The sequence below is a fragment of the Lissotriton helveticus genome, chromosome 11 (genome assembly GCF_964261635.1).
Source record: "Lissotriton helveticus chromosome 11, aLisHel1.1, whole genome shotgun sequence".
Taxonomy (NCBI): domain Eukaryota; kingdom Metazoa; phylum Chordata; class Amphibia; order Caudata; family Salamandridae; genus Lissotriton; species Lissotriton helveticus.
The window spans coordinates 733,471,914-733,489,512 of NC_136072.1; the positions used below are offsets into that span (position 1 = coordinate 733,471,914).

General features: G+C 43.8%; 1 protein-coding gene across 1 annotated transcript in view; it reads right to left on the reverse strand.

Annotated features, from left to right (window-relative positions):
* Window positions 1-17,599, reverse strand: part of ADRA1A (adrenoceptor alpha 1A) — a 664,994-nt gene that overhangs the window by 323,773 nt on the left and 323,622 nt on the right. The gene's annotated exons all lie outside the window — the stretch shown is intronic.

A 17,599-nucleotide genomic window follows, 5' to 3' on the forward strand; every position in this document is an offset into this window, starting at 1 on the left:
GTCACTGTGTCTGTGTCCCTAAAACTCACCAGTATGCAGTCCCCAATAATGGATTTTTGGGTTCTCCCACCCATGGCACCCTTCTTACCATTATGATTTCATTATTAAGGTGTAACGGGAGGGGTCTATTTGTGTTTAGCCACTTAATGACCCTACTTTTCAAGGCACAAAAATCCTCAGTTTCACCTATTTCAAGTGGGGGAACACCTGCCAAGACTACAGTAAAATCATTAGTCTCGGGGGGTAGGTTGGGCCTACGTGGTCTCGGGGGAAGTTTCATTAGGGGGATCAGTGTGGTACTGTCTACCTGCTGTGCCGAATTAACCGGACCTGACGGGGGAATGGGGATGTTAAACTTAGGGGGCCTAGTTGATACAGGGTTATTTTTTAAAGGATGTTGCGAAACCGCCGTATTTGCGGCTTGTGAGGGGACTGTATTTGCAGCCCTATTTACAGGCTGTTGGGGGGCTAAAGTAATGGGAGTGTGTTCTAAGTTCCTTTTCTGGTGATCAGCCGGGATTTTCAGACTACCTAATGTGGTCTCCAGTATGGTTAGTCTGATCTCGATCTTTTTTATACTCTCGCTAATCGGTAATATATAGAGACCTTAGCAAGAATTCCAGGTTCCCAAGTGGCACAACAGAAAGGGGAAGGTTAGAGATATTAGTTCCCACGTTTATTGTTGTTGAGGCGGGCGCTAAGTTATCCTGGGCAGTAGATTTGGGATGTGGATCAACCGGTAACTTTGTTACTAGTACAGGGGGTTTAGTAGAAGACTTCCCAAAGTCCAAACGCGAGATTTTTGGTTTATTCCTTCCCTGCACGCCCTTCGACTTTCTTCTACGTTTATTAGGGGGAGGCCCAAGTGCTCCTTGCGCAATGGCAGGTATGGGTTGAACTTTACTAGCCTTAGGACCTAGGGGTGGTTGGGAGACTAAATCAATAGTCACCCTAGTGGGGCTGGGACTGGTAACTGGAACTATACTCATAGCTTCAACTGGTGATGTGTTCATACAACCCCTCAACAGGAGTGGGACATCGTCTATTAAGGACAGCTCCTCCCTGGGCATAGTGGATTGATCTCCAAGGGGGGTGTTTTTCAAATTGTCTATTGAGTGTCTCCTTTCAGCCCTTAATCGAGACAGGTTATACTCTTTGTCCCCCTCCCCCCCCGCCCGCGAGAAATAATTCTCTAAGGTCCTGCTTTTAGCTCCTCCCGGCTTCAGTGGAGTACTCTCCTTTGCAGGGGACGGCATTATACAAATACAAAGTTCTATTTGGCCGGGGATTGTGGCCAGAAGTGCGTCCAGGAATCAAATACGCGAACAAGGGGGGTGGGCCCGGCCCGGCCTCCTGCGGCCCCGGACGGCCACAGACGGTCCTGCCCTTGTCCCGGGCTTCACCCGGCGCCCCCCCGCGCGCTCCCGCGCCGCGGGAGAACTGGCCTCAAAATATAATAATCACTGACTAGGAGGGGGAGGGGTCGGGGAGAGCGGCCCAGGTGATCACAATCCAGGCAGGCGGGTGCTCCTGGGAAACAGAGTCCCAGCACCCGCGCTCGCAGCCCCGCCTCGCACAGTCCTCTCCTGCTTGTCCCTCAGCAGTGGCCCCCGGCGATGGTCAGACTCCCCTCACGATGCGGGACCCGCGGAGCGGGTACCGCGAGGAGTAGAGGAGAAAGAGTAAAAGCAGCAAAGTCCCAAGTGCAGCGTCCGTTCTGCAATGCGTCCCTAAAGTCATTTTTCACTGTTCTAAGGATATCTCTCCCAAAGACTACCATTTTTTTTCTTTATTGGCATTTTAAAGACATACAATGTCCACTTTGTAAGAAACATATAGACCTTTGCACAACAACATCCTATACCCAGTTCTGTACATATCTTATCTTCTGGGAATATACTAGTATAACTTGGCTATTACTCATATGTAGTCCACTTAATGCTTTTGTAACTATGCAACTAGGAATTTCCAGTAATCTCTGGGTTTCGAACCTGTGGGCAGTTCTTCTTCGTACGTCTTCAAGGTATATTTACAGTATGTTAGATCTGGTAACCACTGTTTAACCTTTGGGTTCTTTTTACTACCCCAGCATAGTGATATTCTGAGTTTAGCTATTAACAGTGCCATTACACAAAATGTTCTCTTAGTTGCTCGTACATTTGGCACCAGTCCTAGTAAACATGTACGCACAGATCAATTAACATCAATGTCCAACATGTCCCCCAACATCTTAGTCACTTCTTCCCAAAAGCGTGCAACTGCAGCACATGACCATCCTAAATGCAAAAAAATCTGCATTATCCACCTGGCATCTTTTGCATCTAGATTCAGTCCGCATCCCGTATCTATATAACCTCACTGGGGTGTAATAGGTTTGGTGCAAACATTTATAGTGTAACATCCTTAAGTTTCCATTAGGCGTCAGCATACCCGTCAATGAACAAGTAATATACCATTCCTCCTCCGGCAGTTGTTCATCCAAACACTCATTCCACCTCCCCATTGTCTCACTGGCAGTATCCGCTATTTCTTCCTGCAATTTAGTGTATAGTTTAGACACCATGTGTTTAACGTTGGGAGTGGTAATGAGCAGTTGTAGCGTATCTAGCTGTGGTGGTTCTGTAGGGTAGGTTGAGTATAGCATTTTTATTGCATCCTGTAACGGATGATAGGTAAATTTGAACAGCAATGTTTGATTACTTATATATGATAAATCCGCCATTGTCTTAAAAAAAAACATTACTGTATAAATCACCCATTGTATCAATGCCCACCTGGTGCAGCAATGTCAAACCCACTCCTTCCTGGGTAACTGAAAGTTACGGGTGATAATGTAGTGGCAAAGAGGGAGCATAGAGTGGCCTATTATTTGCCACGCTTTGTTTGTTGTGTGTATTGTGTTTATGTCTCTGTTATGCAGCGAGGGTCTACAGTGCGTTATGATAGCGTTTAGTGGAATTGGCGCAGCATCTCCTTCCTCAATTGCAACATGCGCTAGATAGGGGATTGTGTGATACCAGTAATGTGCATATTGTGCTTGGGCACATAGATAACCTAGTAAAAAGTCTGGTACCTTAAACCCCCCTTGCGAGTAAGGTAGTGTCAGGTTACGTGACTTAATTCGGTCATGCTTACCTGCCCATATGAATTTAAGCATCACTGTGGATATTCTGCAAAATACTTCTGCTGGAGGTTTGATCGGGATATTGTTAAACAGATATAACAGTTTTGGCAGGACAACCATTTTTACAATGGCTAACCGGTCTGCCAACGTCAATGGCACCTGAATCGACCTCTCGAGTTTCTCCTCTAATATACTAATTGTTCTACCATAATTAGTGCGGATCACAACCTCAGGGTCATGGTGATACCACATTTCCAAATATCTAACAGGTTCCTCTTGCAATTCCAGTGGATAGTCTGTGGTATGTGGGGATGTAGTGTCCCTTAATGGTATAATAAATGACTTAGACCAGTTTATGTTCAGGCCTGAGTGCTGCCCAAACCTGATATATTCTCTCAATAGAGGGTTTAAGTGAGTTTCCGGTTCTCGCACATACAGCATCATGTCATCTGCGTACAGTGATATATGCAAGGGTCTCTGCGGAAATTGTAGTGCTGTATAATGATGTTTCTGTCTGATTTTACAGGCTAATGGTTCAAGTGTGATTGCAAATAGTAAGGGTGATAGTGGACAACCCTGTCTTGTTCCCCTTGTAATTGGTATGGCACTAGATATGTATTTGTTGACTTTGATAAGTGTAGTTGGAGCTGTGTACAGTAATTTCACCCATTGCAGGAAAATTGGGGGGAAGCCCATTCTTATTAATACCGTGTGTAAATATTCCCATTCAATAGAATAAAATGCTTTAGCAGCATCTAAAAGAATCGCAGCTGCTTTAGTAGTCGGAATCAGATAGTGGGACAATGCAAATAATGTTCTAGTGTTGTGGGCTGTAGAGCGTGAGGGATAAATCCATATTGGTCTTGTAAAATTAGGTTAGCCATCAGTGGTTAAAGTCTAGTGGCGAGTATTTTGGCCAGATTTTTGGTATCGACATTTATTAGGCATAGTGGTCTATATGATTCGCATTATTCTGGATCTTTGTTCGGTTTCAAAAGTGCAATCAACACTACTTCTCTGATTGTCGGAGGTAGTATCTGTTTCTCATGCGCATCTCCATATAGTTCCACTAAATGAGTCTCCAGTTTATCCACAAAGGTTTTATAGAATTCGCAGGTAAAGCTGTCAGGGTCTGGCGCTTTCCCATTAGGCAATTACTTTATTACTTCAGTCACCTCCTCTACTGTGATTGGTAACGCCAAGTATTCTCTTTGTGCATCAGATAACCACGCTATGGTTACATCTGCCAGATAGGCTAATATATCCTCTGAGGTAACTGAATGCTGCGCAGCATATAGATTCCCAAATGTGTACATAAATTCCTGTAGTATTTCCTGTGTGTCGTATTTCAGGTTACCGCTAATGTCCCTAATCGCTTTTTCTATCTGAGGTGCATGTCCTGAGCAGATTTTTCCAGCTAATGCTCTGCCCGGTCTACCTCCTTCCCCATAAGATCTCGCCACCTGTCTCTTCATTATATATTTAAGCTCATCTCTTGCATATGTTTGGTATTCTGACAAAATATCTCTAATTTCCCCTAGTGTTTTTGTAGAAGCTGTGCACTCATATTCGTGTTATAGCGTACGCAGTTGTTCTCCGCACATTGAGAGTTGTCTCCTTACATCTTTAAAAATACCAGCAGTGGTGCTTATACATGTACCTCTAATTGTGGCCCTAAATGCTTCCCACAAAAGCCCAGGATCGTTAGTGCTTAATTGGTTAAAATCAAAACAGTCAGTTGTTGTTTGACTAATGGTGTCTGTGTATACTGGGGCCAGCAGTGCTTTCGCATTAAACCTCCAACTATACAGTGGTGGCGTATAATGTGGTATTTCTACTGTGAGCATGACCGGATTATGATCTGATAATGTCCTAACCATATTCCTCACAGACCTTGCCCATAGCATGACATTGTCAGAAACCAGCCAGTAGTCGATACGCGACCAGCAATTGTTCGCCGCTGATACGTGCGTGGCTTCTAATTGCTCAGGATGGCGGGATTGCCAGATGTCAGTAAGTTGGTTTACACTCATAACATCCTTTTAATTTACCCAATGCTCGCTTATGAGGTTCCATTGATGTCTCTGATCGGTCAATGTCATCTTGTAATGCAATATTATAGTCTCCCCCCCAGATTATTGGAATGTCTGGTAAATCGTGTATTTTCCTCTCTAATGCTCTGTAGAAATCAGGATCATCAATATTTGGTCCATAGTTATTAATTTGGCGATTCTACGGCCTCTTAGTGTGCCTGGTACTATCACATATCGCCCCATTTCATCAGAGACAGAAGTATCTATGTGGAATTGTACTCCTTTCTTAATCAACGTAATATTTCCCCTAGAGTAAGAGGAATATGACGATATATGTATTGATTCTGCCCACCTACGTCCTATATTGCTATTACCGTTCAGTGCCAAATGTGTCTCCTGCAGGAGAGCAATATCTATTTGTTGTTGATCTAGATACGCAAATACCTGTCTTATCTTTTTAGGGTTGTTTAGCCCTTTTATGTTCCAAGTTAGCAATTTCAATTTTTTTGGTTGCAATTTTTCAGTAGACATTCTTAACCATTGTTAGCTTACATTATGATTCATGGTGTCTATAGTACTCTTCTTCCTTATTACCCAGAGAAAATATTTTGTTGCAGTATTGCACTGTATTTGTTTGGATTACAGCGATGTCTCTCAAGTGCATTGGTCTACAAAACAATGTCCAACAGCCCTCCCTCCTCCCCCCACCCACTTCAGCATCCCAATTATGCCAAAGACATGATACCCCAAGAACTGACAACATAACTTAACTTTAAATGGGGTACACCTGCCTAGGGGATCCACCGAGTTCACACAACTCCATCCAACTTAGTGGATGTGGCCAGGTATACCTTATATCTGCAGACATAATCTGTGTCGCAACCTATAGGTGTTCTTAACAATTGAGCTATATTGCATAGTGAAATCTCATAACATATATAGCAAAGTACCCTGTATCTCACTATACATTACTCGCAGCCCACAGTAAAGTTCAGCCAACAGGCTCAGCATGGCAGCATATATTTATCTGTCCTCACAGCACAAAGCAAATAGTCTCTATAACACAAAAGTTATACATCTCCTCTTGATCCACCTCCTCGACCCTAGACTTGTACCGTGGTATTAATTTACAGAGGGCAAGGACTCCATATTATTTCTCCAATTGCTTATAGTTTGAACAGCTACCATCAGTTAATGCAATGAGTAATATGCAAATCTTGATGATTCATACTGAGTTAGCCTTGCTTATATATTCCTGTATACAGCAATTAAAGTCACTTGTGGCCGATATATCAGCCATTATGTACTTCTCGTGTCTTCAGTTCTATACAGTTTGTTCTGTGGCATAGCCTGCTACTCCTGTTCATATTTAAATCTTACCGTACCAAAATATTGCGTGCCCATATAGTGTTGACAGTTTAGAGATTGTTACTCCGAATTCTGGTTCCGCTCCACTCTATATTGTTCCTTCCGCCTGTTGCTGAGTTGCTTGATATAGTCCCGCGCTGCCTTCGGTGTCTGCAAAATTGTAGCTCGACTCTGATGTGGGATCCTCAGTCTGGCCGGATATAGCATGGCATATTGTATTCCCATTTCGTGTAGTTTCTTTTTCATAGGGTTGAATTCCTTTCTCGCCAGTTGGACTGTCATTGTGAAGTCTGGGTAAAACTCTAGTTTGTTACCTTGATAATTTATCTGCTGTTTTTCACAAGCCAGTCGTAGGACCACATCCCGGTGTCTATAATTGAGGACTCGAGCTATTATAGGTCGCGCAGCGGTGCCTGGCTTAGGTCTCGGGGCCAGGGATCTGTGCGCACATTCGATTAGGAAGACCGTCGAGAGATGTTCTGTACCAAACACACTGTGGATCATGTCTTCTACATATGTTTCGATACGGCCTGTGTTTGTGGATTCTGGAATTCCTGAAATTCTAATGTTATTTCTTCAGGACCGCGCTTCTAAATCTTCCGCTGTTTCTTTATGGTATCTAGAATCTTTTCCATTTCTTTGCATTTTTTGGTTGTGCCGTGTGATTCGTCTTCCACCGCGAATATACGTGTTTCAGCCTCCACCAGTCGTTCACCATGTTTGTCCAATTTAGCCACCATGTTATCAACCCTTAGAGTTATGGTATCCAGTTTCCCATTTATATCCTGTAGACTTTGTTGGATAGCCTGTAGTACCCCTTCAATGCTGGTACCAGGACCACCCTCAGTGTTTGTACAGTGTCCAAATTAGTTGCCGTATTCCTGGTAGTCTTTTTTGCTTCAGAGGGTAATTTGGACTGTTGTTTGTCCGGCTTACCCATGTTCGTTTAGGTATATGTCCGAGAGACAGAACGCCTACTTGACGGAGCACAGGTGTCGTGCTTTACTCTACTCTAGTGCTCCAGATCCTCACTGCCTCCTTTATACACTCACCTCACTGGGTCCCCAGCATTTACGCACTTTTGTCTGTACGGGTGCAGTGTTCGGACCTTTCTGGTGTTTCTTTGGATTCCATTTCTTATTCTATCGTGACAGCGCAGTGCTCAATAATATTTTATGCACTATACCTCCAGCATGCTCTGTTTATATGCAAGTTTTTTTGCTGTTTTCCCTGCTACAGCGTGCATAACAGGCTCACATCTCAGTCGTCACAGGTCACCACAGCCTTGTACAACTGCCTTCTAGGTATTACATCCGTTTTATCTTCGTGGGTTAACAGCCAGTTTCTAGATTTTCATGTGCAGTGCAGCGTAGCGTGTTCTTATTCCGGGCATCTATGCTACCATTGTGAGCGTGCATGTACTTCAGTTGTAGCATTGTGTTCACCAAAACGCATCCGCTTAGCGTTATACAGTAATATCAAGCATTACAAGCCACACACAGCAGGCTGGAACAATGACAGTGGCTTTATTAGGTCTCTACTCACTCAGTAAACTCTAGAACTCCTTGCATGCCTACGATTTTATTTCTCAGTCATAGCAGTATTAGGCGGCACCGCGGTAACCTTTCTGCTTGCTATACAGAGCTCAAGAGTTGCTGCTTTCTCGTCCGCCCGCCATTTTAAGTTCCGTGTAATCCGTCGTAAAAAACAGCGCTGCCTGTGTGCTCCGCAATTAGCTTAACAAGAGCCCGCTAGTTAGTCGCTTTGTGATCTTACTTTCTTGTGGATTAGTCCCCGCGGTGCCTTACGGTTTGATGCCGTTTTTCGTACAAGCACTACTCATTCATTAGGGCACTGCCATCTTAGTTTCGTCCGCGCAGGACCCGCTCCCAGCAACTTTTACCTTTTCCCAACTGTCGTCGTGGCTTTACACAGTTTCGTTGCTCTTGTCCTACGACCGCCACCTTTCGATTGCCAGTTTAGTTGTTTTTCGTCATTTACATGTCCGCTAGACGCTAAGAATTACATATTTAGCACGCATCCGCTTTGCGTTATACAGAAATATCAGGCATTACAAGCCACACACTGCAGGCTGGAACAATGACAGTGGCTATGTTAGGTCGCTACTCACTCAGTAAACTCTAGCACTCCTTGCATGCCTACGATTTTATTTCTCAGTCATAGCAGTATTAGGCGGCACCGCGGTAACCTTTCCGCTTGCTATACAGAGCTCAACAGTTGCTGCTTTCTCGTCCGCCCGCCATTTTAAGATCCGTGTAATCCATCGTAAACAACAGCGCTGCCTGTGTGCTCCGCAATTAGCTTAAAAAGAGGCCGCTAGTTAGTCGCTTTGTGTTCTTACTTTCATGTGGATTAGTCTCCGCGGTGCCTTATGGTTTGATGCCTTTTGCCCTGCTGCCGCACCGATTTTTGTACAAGCACTACTCGTTCCTTAGGGCGCTGCCATCTTAGTTTCGTCCGCGCAGGACCCGCTCCCAGCAACTTTGACCTTTTCCCAGCTGTCGTCGTGGCTTTACACAGTTTCGTTGCTCTTGTCCTACTACCGCCACCTTGCGATTGCCAGTTTAGTTGTTTTTCGTCATTTACATGTCCGCTAGATGCTAATAATTACATATTTAGCACCTGCCCGGCGGAGCTGTCTCAAGAGGCACCCATCCCGCAGTGCGCCCTCTAGCGCCCCCTCCCAAAGACTAACATTGGGCTACATTAGTACACTTAATAAGTGCTAACTTCAGATTGGGAGTAGGTAGAGAAATTATGTTTACACTCACATGAATCATAATTTAAAATCCTCTGTGATGGTTAAGTAGTATTTTAAGTTGGAATTTTAAAAATGTCACTTTCAGAAACTTGGCACTTCCCTACTCAAACCAACTGTGCCTTTCTCCCAGAGCCTGGATCACATGCCTGTGAATGCCGATGAGCTTGAGGATTGCTTCCAGACAGTGAGGCAAAGGAAGCCTAGGATTAAGGGGTGAGGCTCTGTCTGACAGGATGACATGCAGGCAGTGTACCTTGCCCTGATTAGATTTCAAGGGGCTATGCCTGCCGGACACACAAAGGAACCTGCCACCATTGATTGTGGGTTTCTAAAGCGCTAGAATCGACTCCCGAAGGAGTATCTCTGCGCTGTAGACCGCTGGGGAACCCGTCCTGGCTTTCCCTGTGAGATGGTCCCTACTGGGTATCTCCAAGGTGAAACCAGGCCTCCCCGGCGTATGTAGGGGGCCGTTGTGGAGATGAGGCAAGCTAATGCCCAGAGTTGCCGAGTGTGATCCCTAGTTAGAGTAGGCACCGAGGCGAGAATTATCGAGTCCGTTGACCCTGGTCCAAGACCCTGCCGCGTCGGGGATTGAACCCTGGTCCCGGGCTGTCCTCTGCTCCCGGGTCTGCCGCCTCTAACCAGTGAGCCACACCACTCCACACCAGTGAGCCACACCACTACACCATGCCTGTCCTTGCCTTTGTCAACCTAGACAGTTTGGAACCAGGACCAGTGGGAGAGGAAGAACTGACTACAAACAGTTTTGGGGGTAGGTAAGGGAAGTCCCCCACACAAAGGCTGGCATAGGTATAAAAATTGGACCGCTAGAACACTCCTGGACCTGTGGAAAATTCAGGAGAAGGACTGCTTGAAGGACTTCATTTCTGTCTGAGAAAGGAATATTGGACCTGCTTGCTTTTATCTCAGGCTAGCCAGAATGACTCCAAGGGTCAGTTGGCTGACCTCCTGTGTGAGCTACAGGGAGACAACAAGCTTCCAGAGGCCTCCATGCAACTGCTCCGCTTACCAGCTTATTTGGCTAGGAGAGCCTAAGGGTCAGGGTGGACAGGAAATTGTCAGGAAGTTGGATTCACAATAAGGTTTTTGGTTGGGAGGGACATTTGTTCACTATTGTTGGACAATAACTTCTTGTGAATCTAAAGATTAAATATACACAACTGAATTTCTTTAAAAGAGGTCATTGTGCTCTCTCTGTCTAGAAGAAGAACATCCCAGTAGAGTACACAACTTTGTCCTAGGTTTTCAGTATATTGTGTTGCAATATTTTGCAGTTCGCACAATCACCAATGTTGGTCTTTGTGTGCCAACCACCTTTCAGTGAGCAAAGTAACACTATAATTCCATAATGGGAATAGCAAAGATTTTGATGTCTCTTTGAGTTGAAGACCTTCTTTAAGCAGAATGATGGCTAGAAACATGGAATCTGGGTCAGAAAAATGTGATCTGCAGAGCAGCAGAAGTGGAAAGAGCAGTTACATACCTGTTTCACAGGCAGAAAAAAGTGAGTTTTACCATGCAATGAGTCATGGGTTACACATTAGATTTTGAAGAGAAACTTAGCATGGATTGAAAGCCAGAAGGACAAATGGAAGAGATGTGTTACAGAGTCATTTTACACAAGATGAGGAACAGATTTGACAAGTAGGCCAGGATAAAGTATATTTAACTCTGGATCCAACCATGATGTTCCTGGTTCTATTGGAAGAAATGAGATAAGATCATTGTTTTGATGTATCTGGACGTGATCAAAAATATTTTAATGCGTAAGGAGAATTTATCACTGAACAAACAGCCAATTTTGTAGCGCACCCTGCATCGCAAAATGCAATGCAGCGCGCGCTATGAAATTCGTTTTATTTATTAAATTGTTTACTTACCTGCAATCATCCATATTCTGTTGTTTACCACCCTCCACCCTGCCCCCCGCACCTCCTCCCTGCCCCACCGAACTCCCTCCACGGGCCGTGGCTGACTGCATGCACAGGCCGCAATGGCAGGTCTGAATCATGTTTGAAGTGCTATTTAAATGGGTGGCACAATCTATGCTGCAGGCGTATTAGTAGCATTTATTATATGTGCCCAGGGTACAGGTAGTGCCATTTTATTAGGGACCTACAAGTAAATTAAATATGCCAATTGGGTATAAGCCCATTCTACCATGTTTTAAGGAGAGTGCACAAACACTTTACCACAGGTTAGTAGTGGTGAAGTGCACAGAGTCCCAAAGCCAACAAAAACAAATTCAACAAAAAGTGCAGGGTAAAATGCAAAACATTTGGGGATGATCCTGCCGAAAAGGGCCAAGTACAGCAATGCACACTTGTGTACTGGCTATGCAAGTGAAAGTACTGTCCCACTGAGCCAGATATCTGGGCACAAATGGCCTGGTGCAGAGGGGACCTTTCATCGATTGGTGCTAACATGTGCAGCCATTATAACACGGGTGGGTATTCATAGTGTGAGCATGCACATTTGTAGTATATTACTCCAAGGTGTGTATGCTACAATGCATAGTACACTACGGGTGAAATGTGTCCCAAACTACAGTCTCCCCATAGTTAGACCTGAAAACTAGATTGACACACCATTATTATAATTAATAAGCATGTTGAATACAGATTGGACACTAATTTCCACATACATATACTCCTTATAGGTACTTCATAATTTATGATGAATCGCCCTGCTGGCCAGCTACAGGATCAAAGGCCTCCCCGCACAAAGGGACCGTTTGACATTAGTTAGGACTGATCCTGGAAGAAGAAATGGTGGGAACTGAATCTTCATGTGCTTATTACTTTTGACACAGTACCTGGACTGGGAAGGGTCAACCACACAGAAATAAAAGATGGTAGTCATATCTCTGGTACCAGTCACAGGAGGGACTCCGCTTCGAATATCTGGAGGGATGCGATCAGGCAGCTCTGGGAGTTAGAGGCTGAACGTAGGCTCTCAGAAACGGTCTTTGAACAAACTACTTGGGGATACCATCTTGTAAAATCCCAAAATGTAAGGCAGGAGGGGTTGGGGGGGGGGGTGGAATGATAATGTGTAACCCTAGGGTTGGAATGAGATGCCTACATTCTGAAACATTCTACCCTGACTTAAAAACCATCCACAAGGGAGAGACAGAGGATAAGATAACATTCTGGACCTGGGAGAAGTGACATCTGTGGAATGCCTAGCTGAAGGAGAGAAGACACCTGACCCCCTACTGCCAAGATGGACTCAAGGACATCTGATTTCAGTTGCCACCCATAGACTAAGATGTGTTTATCTAGGGCCAGTGCCACTAGCCCCCTCCACTCTCTTGTTGACAGGAGGAGGCCAGACCTGTTTTAGCAGACTCTGGATAATTCCCCTGGATCTTCTACGTACTGATCCTGCAGATGTGTGACCTCCAAAAAGAGGGACCCTAGCTTCTGCTGACAGAAGTGTCCTGCAAGTGGCAAAAAGAGGCCGTGGGACAGGAAGAGTGTGGACATTCTACCTTGAGGTCCTGGGTGTGAGGTTGATGAAATCCCCAGGCCTAATATAAATGCTTGGTGCCCAGACAGGAGACATGTCCGATGGAAGGAGCAAAAGGGCAGGAGAAGAGGTGCCAACCTCTCCCTGATCAGATGAGAGTGTAAAAACTCAACTCCCTGAGACTGTAAACACTAATTTAGAGGTCAGGAGGCTTGATAAAACCACTTCTGGTGGCTGGAGCACACCACCATGAGCATAATGCCACTTTGCCTTTGTAAAATGACCCAACGAGGCAAGAGAAATGGGGGGGGGGGGAAATTTGTTCTGCCCTGGAGACGGCTGAGATAAGACACATGTTGTGGCTTTCTCTATGTTATAGGAAATGTCTCCCTGGGCACAATATGAAAAGATAATTAATGGGGGACTCACGTGTGTCTTCATTATTTCTAATGAATGCGCGGGTGCCCACGCATGCGCATTTCACACGAGGAATGCGCATGCGCAGGTGCCCGCACATGCGCAGTTTTCCAGAACAAGTCTCAATGGAGAATTAGGGAAGCCCGGGGACGCCGCCGATAAGGTAAGGTCTTTTAAATACTTATTTCTAATGTTTTAATAGTGCGGGCGGGAGGCAGGCAGGAGGCGGGTGGCGATTATTGGAGCTACGCGGAGTGTGCGGAGATTGGTTCCGTCTCCGAGGCACTCCGGGTGGCCCCGCTACGCCCACTACGCCCACTCCTAGTAAAAACCAGCACAGCAGACCATAAAACCAGCCCACAAACAGACAAACAACTGGCCCACACACTGACCTGATAGACCAGACAATCGGGCACTGCCTGATTGCCCAAAAGGCCAGTCCAGCAACCGTCCTTTGTTTCTTCTTCATAGGTTACATGAAACTTGTTTTTGTCAAAATACAAAGGAACCTTAGTAGTGTCTGACAGATCACACCTCAGAAAACAATGTATAATCAGACTGGGCAGTCAATATGAAATTCTTAATTTTCCTAATCGCAAAGGGCAAAAATAACAATTGAGTGTGGTGCCACACAGGATTACAGATGCACCCTACTCCCTTGGGTGCATAAACACAAAGATCCTGTATAACAGTCACTATGTAGTACAATATACAATTTAAGTACCCCGGCACTCAAAAGTGATACCCCTTTTCCTTTATGTCTAACCTTTATAAGCAAAATAAATTCAGTTTTCCCAATATATCACTGATAACAAGCAGAGATGAATTTGTACAAAAGATGTGTTTTTTTAAGCAAAACATTAGGGCATCACAATTTTCAAACAAGACCATAAAGACCCCTTATTCTTCGAAAGGCATAACAATTGGGAGGCTAATTGTAAAAGATGTTTGAGGCTCTACAGTCTTGATCCAAAAGCAGAACAGCTGACACGCGTTTCGTCACATACAGTGACTTCCTCAAGGCTGCAAAGACAATGGTATGGTCTCATGTATTGTTCATGCTCATATATGAAATTACCCCATTCGTAGGGGATCATTTTCACCATGGGGCTAACTAAAAAGTCTTACACTTAAAATTGTGCAAAATGAGAACAAGAAAGAAGTGCTGCAAAGTCAAAATAGAGTGAGATTTCCAAAGAATGGTAAGTGATCTGAAAATGTGTTGGTCATGTCTGAAAGGAAAAATTAAAAAAAGAGAAGAACAGTAACCCACTACCAAGTATTGTACAACAAATCCAAAGTGATCCTTGCAAAACAACCATTGTGCTCAGAGTCCATAGTGATTGGAGTTCCGAAACACTAACCTATCAAAGAAGAATATTTTCTGTGATAGGTTCTGTTTTTTAAAGTTAAATGCCAGACGCGACCACGATACGACCGATACTCTGAGAAGCAAATACACAGAATACAAGAGTTTTTAATAGACTGTCCTATTTGTCCCCTGGTGTCAATAATTAGCATTGATTTTCGAAGTATACTCACTTCTTAGTTAGAAAATGTGAAGTCCGCCTATCCCACAAATTAGAAATCCGGAAGTCCACCTATCAGGTAATTTCCGAACATATTTGTCATAAATCCCTGGTGGGCGAAAGAGACGGAAAAAGCAATTCAACTCAATTGAACCATCCCATTGCTGTCCGTACGGTGAAAGTCCACCCCCACAGACTTACTGAATATATTAGTGTCTCAGGTTATTGTAAAATCTTCGGTTTTCCAAAGCCCGATGGACAAGTTTCCTTGTTTTTAATTGCTTATTTGAAAAAACGTTTAAGTTAAAAAAAATGTAAGAGCAGACAGTGGTCCCTGGGATATTTATTCAACCATTCTCTTCGGGGAAGGGATCCCATGTGGACCCTTTCTTATTTGTGAATTCTTTAACATCAACCTTCAGTTAGCTGTAAATTGTGAATGTTTTTCAGCTCCATTTCGGTCGCAGAATATTCATACATAACATAACTACGATTCAGTATTACCGAGGGACAACCTCAACACGCCCCTTTTTCAAATACTGAATCACAAAACTCAAATTGCGATTCGGTAACATGTTACGGAATGACAGCCACATGCATCAAGCTAAAAACCGGGTGCAAACGGGCAGCTTCTCAGAATCTGCCCCTTTGCGACCGGTATTTTTGCATTTGGGATGCATCATCCCAAATGCAAAAATCGCAATTTCAGGAATCTCTAAATTGAGATTCCTTAAATTGCGATTGCATGTAAGGAATCCCAAATTGAGATTCCTTAAATGCAATGCATCAAAGTAAAAAAAATAGAGATTTCGCTAATAGGGGGAGAAAATTACCATGAAGTTGAACTTCATGGTAATTTGCAAAAACTTTGAAAAATGCACTTTTGTGCATTTTTCAAAGTTTCATGCTGCACACACACATGCCCTGGGCATGTGTCAGCGCAACATATGTGCACAGATCAATTTCAGGGGGTGCAATAGGGTGTCCTTTTGACACCCTGGCACCCTTGAAATTGCATTCTCAATTTGCGATTTTCTAATTGAGAATCGCAAATTGAGAATGTATTCCCATTCAGTCCTATGGGCCTCTGGGCCCATAGGAATGAATGAGAAGGTATTCCTTAATTGCTGCTCGCAATTTGTGAATTGCAATTAAGGAATGTTTAGAAATCGCTATTTTTTAAGCGATTTCTAAATGCATAGGCTTTTGCAATTCTTGAAATGCGATTCCTTAAAAATCGCATTTAAGGAATTGCAAAAGTCAACATTGATGCATGTGCCTGTTTGTACATTAGAAAAAGCATCTTTGTGTTCGCAAACTGTGAATAGGGGCGTTTTCAAATGCAAAAATGCATCCTACATCTAGCCCTAGATGTATTTCTGCCCTCCTAATATTTTGCTGGATATTCTAAATTCTGACTCCAAAAGATTTTACAGCACAGTCTCCAAATATACCAACGAGTTGCAATAGTCTAGTGGTTCGCTCTCCAGTGATTTGATGCGGTCTATGGAAGCGTAAGCACTGCACGCATAAATGACTAGTGCGGATTCACTCTCTGATGTACACTCCCCCACCGGATTCCTCCCGGTTCCACGCATGGCAGTCAAATTACATTAAGCCTGCACATTCACTGATAAAAGTTAGAGTATGTTTTTGTTGATGCTGTGTGATAAGAACGTAACATAATTGCTAAATAAATGTATGCGCCAGTGATTTTTTGAAATGCGTGAAAAGCAAAAGCATAAAAATAAACAAGTCCTTAACGAAATACAAAACACATTATCATTTCCCAGAGAGAGCAACAGTGCCTTCAAAATCATCGACCATAAACCTGGATAAGCAGACAAGGCATTAAGGAAATATGTACAGAGCCAGTTGACACTTCATTAGACAGTGAGTTGTGTATACACCACATAGCCCTTGTTATCTCTTTCTTGTACACCAAGGCTCGCTCAAAGCGGCGTTGTACTTATCGCTTCTCCTAGAATGGATCCCCGAGACAGCAGCTGCATGCCAACTGCGCTGCGGATGCCATCATATCCAACAACACGAAGCAAACATCCTTTCAGCTGTTATCAACACCCAGCAACCTGCAGCGAAGACTGAACAACGCAGCAGGTCTTTGCACGGAAGTCAAGCAGCCAATGCAGTGTAAGAAATGGATGTTACTTGAACTGCCTGAAGGGCCATGAAGGAAAATGAGATTGCTGTTTCCAAAAGGTTAGATCTCGTGGCTTCGGGTATTGTGTTTAGAAATGTGAAAGTACAGAAGCCTGGAAAAAACGAAAAAGACATGGTGGGTCGTAGGGTTAAATGAACAAAATGAGGAATGTTCATTTTCCACAAAGAGGTGGTTGGGCAGTACGTTTGCACCATTTCCCATTTCTTACATTTATTCACAGGTTTTTCGAAGTCACTTAAAGTCGCTTCTCAGTCGCACTGTGAAGTTGTTCCTGCATAGACATTTTAAGGCATGAGCAAATTGGGCTCTGGCCCATTGCCACAGACTTTCAGGGGGCCCCTTTAGACCCAGCTCTGTTCTACGGAGAGTTTTGCCCTGATAACCTTTAATAATTCTTAAACCGATTGTTTTAAATACTGTTTTAAATACTGTTTATATTTAATGTGGATGATGTGTGAGTGTATTATATACATTTTGTAGGGAAATGTTGTGTTTATGTTTTATGCAACATTCATTAAAAAAATTCAGTTAGATCCAGACAGAACTTCACATATGAGAAATAGGAGAGTGTGACATAGATTATTTGCAGTAATATTAGTGAGCTGCTGCTGTGTAAAAAAAATGAAATAATGTCACTATCCCTGAATATTAAATATAAACACATTTAGAATT